This window comes from Oratosquilla oratoria, chromosome 1 (assembly GCF_046742065.1).
Source record: "Oratosquilla oratoria isolate Oo_2021 chromosome 1, ASM4674206v1, whole genome shotgun sequence".
NCBI lineage: Eukaryota > Metazoa > Arthropoda > Malacostraca > Stomatopoda > Squillidae > Oratosquilla > Oratosquilla oratoria.
The window spans coordinates 76,924,719-76,937,956 of record NC_134777.1 but is presented as its reverse complement, the minus strand read 5'-3'; the positions used below and the strand labels follow the sequence as shown (position 1 = coordinate 76,937,956).

Sequence of the window (13,238 nt, the reverse complement as noted above, 5' to 3'; positions counted from 1 at the left end):
AAATAACATGTCCAATGCGACGTGTCGTTGTCATCAAATGCTCCTTTTCATCGGATGCGACTGTATGCCCGTGTCAACAAATGAGACTGCTGGAATACACGAGTGCAGTGCAACACGAGGGCATAAAGTTAGAATTATATTTCTTACTCTGAATTAATAATTAACAAATTTACCATCTTATATATTTATAACACTGTCATTAACACCATTAGAATATGAGATTATGCACTAAACATTGGAACGACAGAAAGTAAACAAGATAACATGAAGCTGGATGAAGAATCAAGTCTCTCTTTACCCTCTACCATAATTACTTTTTGATATATAATACCAAAAAACATTACATGGTGTCAGGTGTCTGGTCTTAACCCATCAGCTGTTAATATATGACTAATGTACTCTACCTGCTTGTTTTAAGTTTTACCTTGCTTGGGTTTAACTTTAGATGTCTTTCTTGGCATATTAAAAAAAAAAAAAAAAAAAAAAAAAATCAAGCCTTTTGCTATGTTGAGCTTCAGAACTACTATACACCAATATGTCACCCATTATTATTTCCACTCCCCAAATAGCTCATGTATGTACCTCTGACAAATTTCTGGAGCAGTACTAATGCCAAAAAAAAGGCGTAAGTACCTATACCTACCAAAACAAATGTTAAATACGAGTAGTTTGGAAGACTCTTTATCTAATTCTATTTGTAGCATGTAATACAGAAAACACTTTGGCGTCAGTAAGCCGTGTTGCCCCTTTAAAGCCTTATTTAAGTTTCTAGGATCTAGAAATATTCTTAAATTACTTTATCTACAATGACCATACTGTTAACCCAATCTGTTGGACCACTTTCTCTGATGATCACACCTTTCCTTTCCATATTATCTAATTCACATTTCAATCTATCTCTCAAGGCTACAGGCACTTTACGTGAAGGATGAGGATGAGCCACTGGTCTAACATTTGGATCCCTCTAAATGTAATTCACCCTATAAACATCCTAATCCATCAAACACATCCTTGTATTTACATAATACCTTGTAAGTGGTTACCTCCAATATGGTCTCTGACTTAGCCACATTCAAGAATCTTACAACTCCTAAAATTTACAAGTACCTCTACTTAATAGTGGAACACAATTCATGTCAACAGTATAGAAAGTAAGCTGGTATCTGTTAGAGTTATGCAAGCATATTATTTGACATTTACCAAGAGGTTTAATTTGATCTCTAGTAAAAGCAGCTAATATTGTTTTTGTGTGTTTCAGTTCAGGCTTTTCATTCAACTTATCATAAATCCATATGGCTAGAACACTCACTTCAGCTCCTATATCCAATTGAAATGATACTGATTTGGCCTGAAGGAGAAGAGTAAGGCGACCCTCTTGATCTGTAATTTCCTACTACTTTCTCATAAAACTCCTCCGAGTCTGCATCTGATGACAAATCTTCTTTATTAATTTGACGTTCATGCTTTTGTAAGAGGCTCGTAGATAAAGGTAGATAAGTAAGGTAGATAGAGGGGTAGGTGGCGAGAATTTAATTTTTATGAGTTAGATGTTTGATAAACAAGAGTTCGTAGGCGAGGGAATTGCACCTCACTCCTCGCCTAAAAGTTTACAAACAACCGCTGGGGACCCGATTTCATTGCTGTATTATACTGATGTAACAGTATGTAAACTAAGTCAGAAGTGCATTGATTTCGAGATTGCTTGAGTAAGCTGTATTGCTTTAGGGGTTTGTAATAGCTTTTCTGATTGGAGAAAGGGTGGAGGAGGAGAAAATTCAATAGGTTCATGGGAGTAAAGTCACGCCATTAGGGGAGGTACTTAGATGTAAATGTAAAGATCATTGGACTAAAGAAATCATGACGTCAATGCAAACTGACCTAGTGAACAGATTGAGGGTTCCAGACGGGAGTCCCTTGGTGTAATTCAGATAACCAAGTGTATATATTTGGGAAGAAAAGAAAGTTTTAACTCCGTTTAATTCCCCTCTCTTAGACAGAGTAATATTAACAGATTTCTTACAGAAGAAAACAGATTTCTTACAGAAGAATATTGTGACTATCATACATAAAGACAGTGGTGAAAAGGGATCATAGAAGGGAAAAGTAGACGGAGTATCAGTGGTAAAAAGGGTGGTGGGAGTGGCGGCAGCTAGGGAAGAACACGGATGAAACGTAACTTTATTTTCGACGGGATTGGTACCTCAAACTATACGCAATGCATAACTGCTCCGGGCACGCACACGCAACTACAAACACGCAGCCATGCGCGTGCTGACTACGAGGGAACGACTACAACCAACAGTGAACGAGGGGGTCTACAACGACTACAAACAACAGTGAACGAGGAAGCCTACGAGGAGGAAGTCGATTCAAATCGACTTTAAAAACACTGAAGGTATGAATACTGGTATTTTGCGTCACGAGGTTCACACCTCGAATATCAACATCCCAAAATTCTCAGGTGATGAAAACACCTTAGGAGTTAATAGGTTTCTCTGTTTGATCGACAGTTTAAATTGTCACTCAAAACATAATAGATGAAAAAAGGAAAATAGAATTTTTAAAAGAAAATATAGATCTTGAGAAGGGTAGGGTTAAGCTTATAATACATTTCCAGCAAATGGAAGATATTAACCAATATGAAGCTTGTAAGAAGGCATTCCTTAAACATTTTAAGGCAAAGTGTGATCAGGATCCTATCAAGCATTTGGTTAGAATGATAAAGAAACTAAAAACAAGTGAATCTGACACATATATATATTTTTTTTGGGCAAAATTAGACAGATTGTCTAAGGACATGAATTCTATGTTGAAGGATTCTGATTGGATAGAAAGATCTTGTGACAAAATAAAAGTTTCTCAGGTTACTATATTACGAGTAATTGCATTTGCATTGTTGACAAACAACTTTGACAAAATAACGGCAGAGAAGCTGTATAAAAATCTCAAACAATGAATTTAGGGTAGATTACCTTCAAGGTTATAGTGAAACTAAAGCAATTAGTCCATATGTGATGACAGTGGGAATGCAACAACAGAAAGAAACTAGGAACTCTAGAAGTGATTACAGAAACAGAGGATCTGAACATAGAGTTAGAAGCACATCAAGGAATGCTAGAATTGAATGTTACAATTGTAATACCTGGGGGCATAAAGCACAAGAGTGTTATTATGAAACTATTTGTAGAAATTGCAAATATGAAGGTCATGATGAATATCATTGTAGAAACCCACCTTTCTGTTTGTATCATCAGAGGATAGGACACAGAACACAGGAGTGTAGAACAAAACCAAATTTTCGTATTCACCCAGAAACAAGAGGAAAAACTCCAGACACAAAATAAAACGACACTACAGAGCTTACCATAGAAATACACATAAAAAATATTGTGTTAGGGACAAGAGTGATAGAAGGGTGAATGAAAACACCAATATCAAAGACAATTGTAAACTGACTATAACTATTGGAAGGAGTTCTGTAGGACTTCTCATTGCGGGTAGTGTTCAATAAAACTATTCAAATATCTATTGATACAGGATCTGTAGTTAATGTTATAACTAGTAGAGTTTTATACCAATTGAAACTAGGAGTGAAAATCTTGGAACCAATCTATCATACAAAGGATTATAAAGAATTACAAAGGCGGAGCATGCTGACAGGAGACCTTTTGGTCCATATCTAGGTCGGATACGAAAAAAATCATAATAATAAAATAATAAATAAAAACTATAATAATGCAAATAACAAATAAAATACATAAATAAATGCATAGGTATAGTTAAATAATAAACAAACAGGTAAATAGTAAATAATAATAAATTGACATATAACTAATAATAAATGAGAATCAAACAGACAAATGGTAACAAAACAAAAACAAATAATATAAAATAAATTATAATCATTACAGCAACTTGCTTAGGTGTTTATCTAAATGATTCTTAAAGCTTCGAACTGAACTACATTGCACTGCCTGTGCAGGAAGTTTATTCCATTCATTAACTACACGGTTGGCAAAGTTGTTTCTACCTACTTTCAAATTGAATCTATTTCCGGACAGTTTGAGACCATTGTTTCTTGTCGGATTCTCATTCAATGTGAAAATTTTGTCACTTTCGATGTTGTCAATTCCCTTTAGAATCTTAAAGACCTGTATCAAGTCACCTCTGAGTCTACACTTTCTTAGGGAAAACAGATTCATAAGTTTTAGTCGATTTTCGTATGATTTATTTTTGATATTTGGAATCAGTTTTGTGGCTCGCCGTTGTACTTTTTCCAGCCTGTCAATGTCTTTAATGAGATTCGGTGACCATACGGAAACAGCATATTCCAAATGTGGACGAACTAACGATTTATATAGCTTGTTAATGAGTGATGGACTTTCGAAATCAAAAGATCGCGCAATCAGTCCTAGAATCTTATTTGCTTTCTCAGAGGCTGTTAGTTAAGGTTGAATTAGAGGTCATCTTATATAAAAATGAGCATTTGCACATTCCAGTGATAATTGTAGAGAATATGTTTCCCCAGAAGATTTGTTGGTAGAATTTGCAACTATGAGAAAAGAGAGCATGGTTATATGTCCTGCTGAGTTAGGGATCTTTGTAACCTTGTCTAACCTTCACCAACCACGCACGTAATCCACATGCATGCGACATGGCACTCGTCCCCCCTTTTTGCTGATTTTGCTTTCCCAGACCTCAGCACCTAACGCAGCAGTAATTCAGACAAACAGGATATCGTCACACAAAGATGCCTAATGTCACCAGAAAAAAAACATTAAACCCCCTTTATTATACCTGCCCCTATTATATTACACATAAGCTAACATATAAGTACCATATCTTACCATACCCACCAACCATACGACTAAGCCCCATAAGTAGAACTGACCCCAATGCATAGAATAGCGAAACAAACACCTTTACTTACGACAATCCACTAAACCCCTTTATTAGCGGACCGTAATGTAACCAAGCAAGCAGAGCTGGCCAGGTCAAGTGCCTGCCAGGCTGATCTGCCCAGGTCACGCACCTAGCAGAGGGCACATATCTGCCCTGGGCAGTGTCGAGGTCAAAGTCTGGCACTTACTGTATTTTGCCCAAAGGACCTATTTATTATCTGTAATTAATACTCAAATTGTTATAAATAGAGGAAAATTCAGTTTTGGAGTTTATCTCGCCCGCATTAAGTCCCCCTTATGTAGCTACCTAAGACAAAGGCTACATCTTAGTAAAATCACATTTAATCTCCTTTTTAAATCAACCAGACTTAGAACCAGTAAGAGTAATCAGAGAATCTCTTGAAATAGATAGGGAAGATAACAATGATAGGTTAGATAGCGGGGCAGAGCGGTCCAGACCAACAGAAAATAAAGTCTCATATAGTGAACCCAACTCAGATGTTCAAGAAATCCCAGAAATTACTAATTCATCAACTTCAAACAAAGCTTTGCTAATTGTGGAAGGTGACGGAATAAAGTAGACGTTATTACACTTCAGAGCAATTAAAAGGGTAGAGGCGCAGTTGAAAGGAGTCACTGCAGACTGTGAAATTTCAACCATCCCAGAATAAATTAGATTAAAAGGTTTTAAATTGGATTCAGGGATTTATAAGACAAAGAAGAACACGATAGATATATTAGTGATAAGTACCTTGAATAAAGACATAATCTTAAGAAAAGGTACACTTATAGGATGTTTTCAAGTTTGTACAAAACCCATTAAGATTTTAAATGAGAGTACTGAGGAGGTAGAATCTAATAAATCTGTTCAGTTTACTTTTGCTTTCCTAGGTTAGTGAAACTGTTGCACTTATAAAGTATCCAATTCTACCACACTTTTGACACTTTTTGTGTTTGCTGGGCAATTATTCCTTCCAAAAATATTGATAACCGTAGAATTTTCAAGATCGTTGAGAAACATAACTTGGATTTAAGGCCTGGGAGTCTTCTTTCTTCTTAGACTTCACACTAAGGATGCACAAATTGCTTATCCCAGTACCAGGGCCATAGCGCCCCCCCCCCCGGAGGGGGCTATGGGGGGCCTAGCCCCCCAAAATCCAATTAGCCTTCCAAATTAATTTTTACTCAAAAGTATTATAAATACATTATACCGGAAATCTTACAAAAATAACCTAAGTTTATGGTGAATTTGTGATACATGATGTATATACATAAAATATAAATCTATAGCTATCATTACAGGCATATAAAATATGGAACGACAGAGAGTAAGCAAGACAGAATGTGGCTGGATTAAAAATCAAGTCTCTCTTTACCCTCTACCATAATTACATTTTGATATATACCAAAAGTTACGTATATAACTATGCCTCATGCACACATACACTCAAGGGGAACAGTAACGGCTTGCAGTGTTTGTGAAGTACGTGTGATTCACCATGGTCTTGGATCACGTGTTGGACTCACGATCAACAGCTATTTTCCTCTCGGAAGAGAGCTCAGAGTTTATATATGACCGATCTATGGGTAATGCTGTGACCTTACACACACGCACACACACACACACACACAACTCCCCGCCCACGAGAGTTGGAGTAACAACCCGCAGCGCAGCGATACTGAAATTATTTCAGCCCTGGGCGGGATTAAAACCCGGACCGCCGTAGTGGCAGCCGGGAATTCTAACCACTGCGCCACGAGGTGTGTGTGTGTGTGTGTGTGTGTGTGTGTATTCACCTCGGATCTGCTGCAGCCTCTGTTCGAGACAGCCAGACACCACCCTACGGCAGTGAGCTCAGAGCTCATTATTTGCCGATCTCTGGGTAGGTCTGAGACCACTCACACACCACACACCGGGACAGCAAGGTCACAATTCCTTGACTAACATCCCGTACCTACTCACTGCTAGGTGAACAGGGGCTACACGTGATAGGAGACAAACCCAACTTATCTCCGCCCGGCCGGGGAATCGAACCCCGGTTCTCCGGCTTGTGAGGCCAGGTGTGTGCGTGTGTGTGCGTGTGTGTGTGTGTGTGTGTGTGTGTGTGTGTGTGTGTGTGTGTGTGTGTGTGTGTGTGTGCTCGCGGCGTCCAAAACATTGAATACAAAATGACGTCGTTCATTTCACTACTTAATGAAGATCATAACAATCTGTCCCACTTCTTTTGCTCATATTCCTCACGCCCCCACCCCATATCTCTTCTTACTTTGTTCTTGACCCCCATTCAATTGGCCAGGAGAGGGGGGAGGGGAGTAGGTTTGGTTAAGTGCCCAGTTCTCACTATCTACTAACGTCCTATGATTACTTAATTATTGACCTCCCACCCCTGCTTATGGCAAGGGTAGATCCCCCACATCGAGACCAACGTGGGAAGAACTTTTTCTGTTGTCTCGAGGTGATTCACCACCTTCAGTAGAGTGGCGGTCTTCTAGGTGGGAATAGAACCGTCCAGCGCCTGACAGAATAAAATGAGCGAGGGAGGTCGCCGCATTGAAGGGATCCACCGAGACAGGCCCGGCCTCTTCCGCGGCGTGGCTTTTAGCTGAATGAAAGCGTCTGGGGATAGCCAGACCAAAATTAATAAAGCTTGTCACACCTATTGCCGCCACACTATTTTATTCAGCAAGGGAAATGCCTCCGCTCCCTTGCCACAACGAAAGAGCTAACCCAATCTATATCAATGAATATTTCAGTGCTATTCAAAACACATGCGTTTGTTATGGCTGGCGCCAGGCGATTTTGTTCAGCTGACGAAGTAGGAGGGGGAACCTCTTCCTTAAGGAAGCCAATGGTTATGACCCGAATGACATAACAAGCAGTCCTTCGACGTCAGCCAAAGCAAGCTCTTATCTTCGAAGTGGCCAGCAGGCTGGTCAAGACCTCGATCGATGACGTACTCGACAGTCCTCTCTGGCTGACGTCTCACCCGGTGACGTTCGGAGAGAGAGAGAGAGAGAGAAAAAAAAATTGGTGACTAAATTTTTAGACGTTTTATTCAGCATTTTGTTTCCATATAGGGGGTCGGGGCTAGTTCTGAGGGGATCAAGCCCCGACTCCCATCCCCTCCCCTCCCCCAGTGTGCATTATATTCCGAGCATGTCTCCTTTTCCTCCTCTTTCTATTCCTTTTCTCACCCTCTTTCTCTTCTCCCTTCCTTCCTCCTCCTTTTCCTCCTCTTTCTCAACTTCCTTTCTCATTCTTTCGTCCTTCTGTTTTCTCCATCTTCTCAGTTATCTCCCTCCCTTTTTCCATCTGTTAGCCATCCTCCCTCTCCCTTCAACTCCTCCCCTTTTCTTTTCCGTGTCTCGACTTCTTCACAGCTGTCTCATTCTTCGCTCTCCTCCTCCTCCTCCGATCGACCCCTAGACTCTTAACCTTTTTTCGCTACAGTTCGACCGCGCTCCCCCTCCCTCTCTCCAACCTTCTCCTCCTCCTCCTCCTTCTCCTCCTCCTCCTCCTCACGACTTGGCCTCTTCGGTGGTCCTCTTGCCCAAGGCCAACTCTCATCCGTCATCATCGAAAGGATGGACGGACGGGCCCCGCCTCGATCCTCAGTCCTCGGTCCACGGTCGCTCCTCTTTCTCTTCCTGCTTCCTTCGACGACCTTCCTCCTCTCCCTTCATCCCTTCCAGAGGCGAAAGACCAAGTCCTAACACTCAAAATATTATCTTCTAATGAATGCCAAACGACTTTATTCACCTGGGGGGAGCCCCTGGCTCATCCTAGAATGGTCTTCCCTCACCTGGATAAAATCGCTTTATGTGCCAGCGTGAGGGCTCAAGGTTCTTTCTTCCCCTTCTTGTTACGAGGAAGTTTATTTTGTTCGCTCCTTCAGCCTCTTTCCGAGTGCCCAACTATCTCTACTACCTGTGTACTCTCCTCCCACTCCTTACAACCTTTCATAACCTAACACTTCAAAGTCCTGTACTTCATCCCGTCCTTACAACCCTTCCTATGAACCTCATAATCCCAGAGAGAGAGAGAGAGAGAGAGAGAGATAAAGAGAGAGAGAGAGAGATAAAGAGAGAGAGAGAGATAAAGAGAGAGAGAGAGGGGGGGATCCTTCCTACAGCGCACTTGGGGCCTCCCTGCGGCTGTGTACGAATAAATAGTTCTCTCTTTCTCTCAGCATTATTCGGCCAACTCCCTACCTCTTCCTTCACTCCTCCCTCTGTCATTCCCCCTTTGCTGAATAAAACCACTGTCGTTTCCTGTAAAGTAAGTCTACCATTTCTAAATGTCTTCGGTTTCTTTTCATCTTTTCTGTTTTATTTTCTATTCACGATCTGCCCCTCCCCCTCCTCCCCTCCCTAGTTTCTCATCCATATCTGTTCCTCGTCTCCTCCCCCCCCTCTCCCTCTCTTCGGCTCTCCTTCCTTCTTTCTCCAACTTCCTCTGCTGGCTCTCCTCTCCTTCTTTCCGTCTCTTCTTCCTCGTTCACTCCACTCCTGTATTCCTCTTCTCTCCTCCGAATACAGTACTGACTGGATGTTTTTTATGCAGTCGATAAATTAGGGACTTCAAACATCCATATGGACCAATCACTCAACATTCTTTCATAACTGGAAACTAATCTCCACCCAAAAATGAAATGTTGAATTCTTCTCTAGTCTTTAATTTCTGACATCCCTCCATCCTAATACCTTCCTAAAACTTTCCTTAACCACATCTGTCATTCATCCACCTTTTCGGTGCGATATTAGCCCTAAGAACGGAGGCGTTGTTTATTGCTTAAAAAAAATCCCCTTTTCTCCCACTTCCCCAACTATTCTTCCTTCGTGTATTCCTCCCCTGTTCTTTTTTTTCTCCCCGTTCTTTACAAAGGATTACACAGAGGGAGCATGCCGACATGAGACCTTTTGGTCCCTATCTAGTTCGGATGCGAAAAATCATAATAATGCTAAACAAATAATTTAATAAATAAAAAAATGATAATGTAAATGATAAATAAAATAAATAAATGCATAGGTATACTTACATAATAAATATGTAAATAGTAAATAATAATAAATTGACATAACTAATAATAAATGAGAAACAAATAATAATAAACAGAGGAATGATAACAAAACAAATAAACAAATAATATAAGATAAATTATAGTCATTACAGCATCTTGCTTAGGTGTTTATCTAAATGATTCTTAAAGCTTCGAACTGAACTACATGGCACTGCCTCTGCAGGAAGTTTATTCTCTCTGTATTAGATGCACCCGAGCACTTATATTTCTTGTAAGCCTGTCTCTTTTTAGCAATGTTTTTTTTCAGTTTCTTTGTCAAGCCATTTTGGGCGAGCCTGATTTGGGGGACGTCTGTCCTTTAAAAGGAACGTAAGTATCATCTTAGTGAGCGTATTTTGAAATATTTCCCACATCTGATCTACAGGTCTTTCGCTTAATTTTGCCTCCCAATCTGTAAGCTGAAGTTCCTGACGTAGTCCTATGAACTGAGCTTTACTGAAATCAGATATTTTAGAAACACAAGTATCTATTCTAAAATGTTTTAGTAGTTTGAATCTAACTAAATTGTGATCGATATTTGCAACAGCTTCACCAAATTCTACATCGGTTATCATGCTTTCGCGGCTAGTGATCAATAGATCGAGTAAGTTTCCATGTCTTGTGGGCTCTTTTACATGCTGAACTAAGTAACTGTCACCGAGAAAATCAATCAAGTGACTACCTATATGGCCATGTTCAAAGGTCATCCAATCAATATCAGTGAAATTGAAATCACCCATTATCAATAAATCCCGGTTGCAGAAACTAGACATTCCTTGAAATAACAGTTTGTCGTCTGCTAAAGATAATGTCTTTGGCCTATATATTACACCTACATTCATTTTTGTCCATTTGTTTGGGTTAATTCTACCCACAAACTATCATATGCATCCTGTTTCACTTTCTCTAAAACAAAAGTATGGAAATTGTTTTTAACGTATAATAGAATACCCCAACCTTTCTTGTGGTTTCTATCATGATGAAAGAGTTTAAACCCCGCAATGTTAAATTCAGCTTCAAACTCTTTACCATTTAACCATGTCTCGGTTATTCCTATCATATCGAGATTTTCGCTTTTGACATACGCCTGTATTTCTTGGAATTTGTTCTTAATACTACGAGCATTAAAGTACATGGTTTTAAGAAACTCGTGATTATTTCTTTTTGACACGTTTTGAGTTTCAATATCATGCCTTACATTATAATTTTGTTTTTTATTGACACCTTGCTCTATATTGATATTTGGTCCTTCATTGACATTCAATGCCTCATTAACATTTCTCCCATCAAAAGTAACATATCTCCCATCTCGGACATTTGGTCACTCACGGTCATCCGATCTCTTTTGTATACTTTGTCCCCCTCCGTCACCGCGTTTAACACCGGCCTCCCCTCGTTCATTGACATTCTGTCCGGCATCCCTTCCTAAAATTATATTTTGTCCCCCAGTGACATTATATCCTACCGTGATATTTTGTCCTCCACAATCATTATGTCCCGTCGTGATCTTTTGTCCTCCACTGTCATTATATCCCATCGTGATATTTTGTCCTTCATTGACATTCTGTCTGGCATCCCTTCCTATAATCTTATTTTGTCCTCCACTGACATATCCTACGTGATATTTTGTCCTCCACTATCATTACATCCCATCGTGATATTGTATCCTCCACTATCATAATATCCCATTGTAATCTTTTGTCCTCCACTCTTCTTATATCCCATCGTGATCTTTTGTCCTCCATTGTCCTTACATCCCATCGTGACATTTTATCTTTTGACATTACATCCCATCGTGACATTTTGTCCTTTGACATTACATCCTAATGTAACATTTCGTCCTCTACCAACATCATATCCTAAAATCATATTTTGTCATAAACTGGCATATTGTTCTACATTAATGCTATACTTTAATCTGTTTTCCCCAGTACACTCTATTTCCCCTTCCCTTTGGGGTTCTACCCCAAAAAAGGAACTAGTTTATTACAAACTCCCACTTTCCTTCGTATTCCATTCTTCCGCTGCAATCTTCTAGTCCTCTTCTCCCTCCTCCTTTCTTCCCCTCCCCTTCTTTCCCCCCCACTATCCCTATCCCTAACCCCTTTCCCTTCGTATATCCTTCCCTCCTCATTCACTCCTCCTTTCTTCCCCTCCCCTTCTTTTCCCCTTCTATCCCTATCCCTAACCCCTTTCCCTTCTAATATCCTTCCCCCTATTCGTCCTCTTACTCCCTCTCCCTCTCCTTCCATCCTCCTTCCCCACTTCTCTCCCCCCTCCATTTATCCCTTTTATCTCTCCCTCTCACACCTTTCCTCTCTCTTTTCTTCCTCTTAACCCCTTCTCGCCTGGCCCGCTCCTTACGCTGACCCGGCGCCTCTGAAGAGGTCAGGTGCTGACAGAGGCCACTCGACACTCGCCTCCGAAGAAGGCGACGGAGACGGAGACGACGTGGCCGAAGGAGAGGCCAAGCGACAACAAAACGTAGACGCTAACGACGGCAAGAACGCGCGATGACGACGACGACGACGAAGACCACGTTAGGAAAGGGAAGGCTAGTTTCCAAGGATGAAGCGGATGTCACACACACACACACACACACACACACACACACACACACACACACACACACACACACACACACACAAACACACACACCGACTCGGTGGTACAGTTGGTAGAGCGCTGAACTGGGAAGTAGAAGTGCTCCCAGTAACCAGTTCGAATCCTGTCCAGGGCCGAAATTATTTCGGTATCGCTGTGCCTCGGGTCGTACTCTGACTCTCGTGGGCGGGGAGTTGGGTGTGTGTGTGTGTGCAAGGTCATAGCATTACCCATAGATCGGACCTACAAGCTCTGAGCTCTCTTCCAAGAGGGAAATAGCTGTCGATCACGAGTCCAACACGTGATCCAAAGACCAAGTGAATACACACACACTAAGCTGACGCCACGAGTGTCTTTCTTTTGATTCTTTCTTTTTCTTTGACTAAAAATAAAGTAAACACTGATTCGGGTCACTCCATCAGCCAAGACTGATTCATTTCTACAAAATCCTGAATATTCACAACAAGTAAATAAATGAATGAAAGGATGAATGATGGATGATGAAATGAATAAACAATTGAACTAATAGTTGATAAGTATATTACGTATCATATATGTATGTATATACATGATGAAAAATATAGTAGCACATTTCTAAATCAATAATAAAAACCACAGTCGGAGCAGAAGAAAAAAGTGGAAACAGTGAATCTGTATATTTCGACTGTAAGCT

General features: G+C 40.4%; 1 protein-coding gene across 1 annotated transcript in view; it reads right to left on the bottom strand.

The window, feature by feature from the left end:
* The window catches only part of LOC143040575 (ergosterol biosynthetic protein 28 homolog), a 624,496-nt gene that overhangs the window by 72,126 nt on the left and 539,132 nt on the right, over positions 1-13,238 (bottom strand). The gene's annotated exons all lie outside the window — the stretch shown is intronic.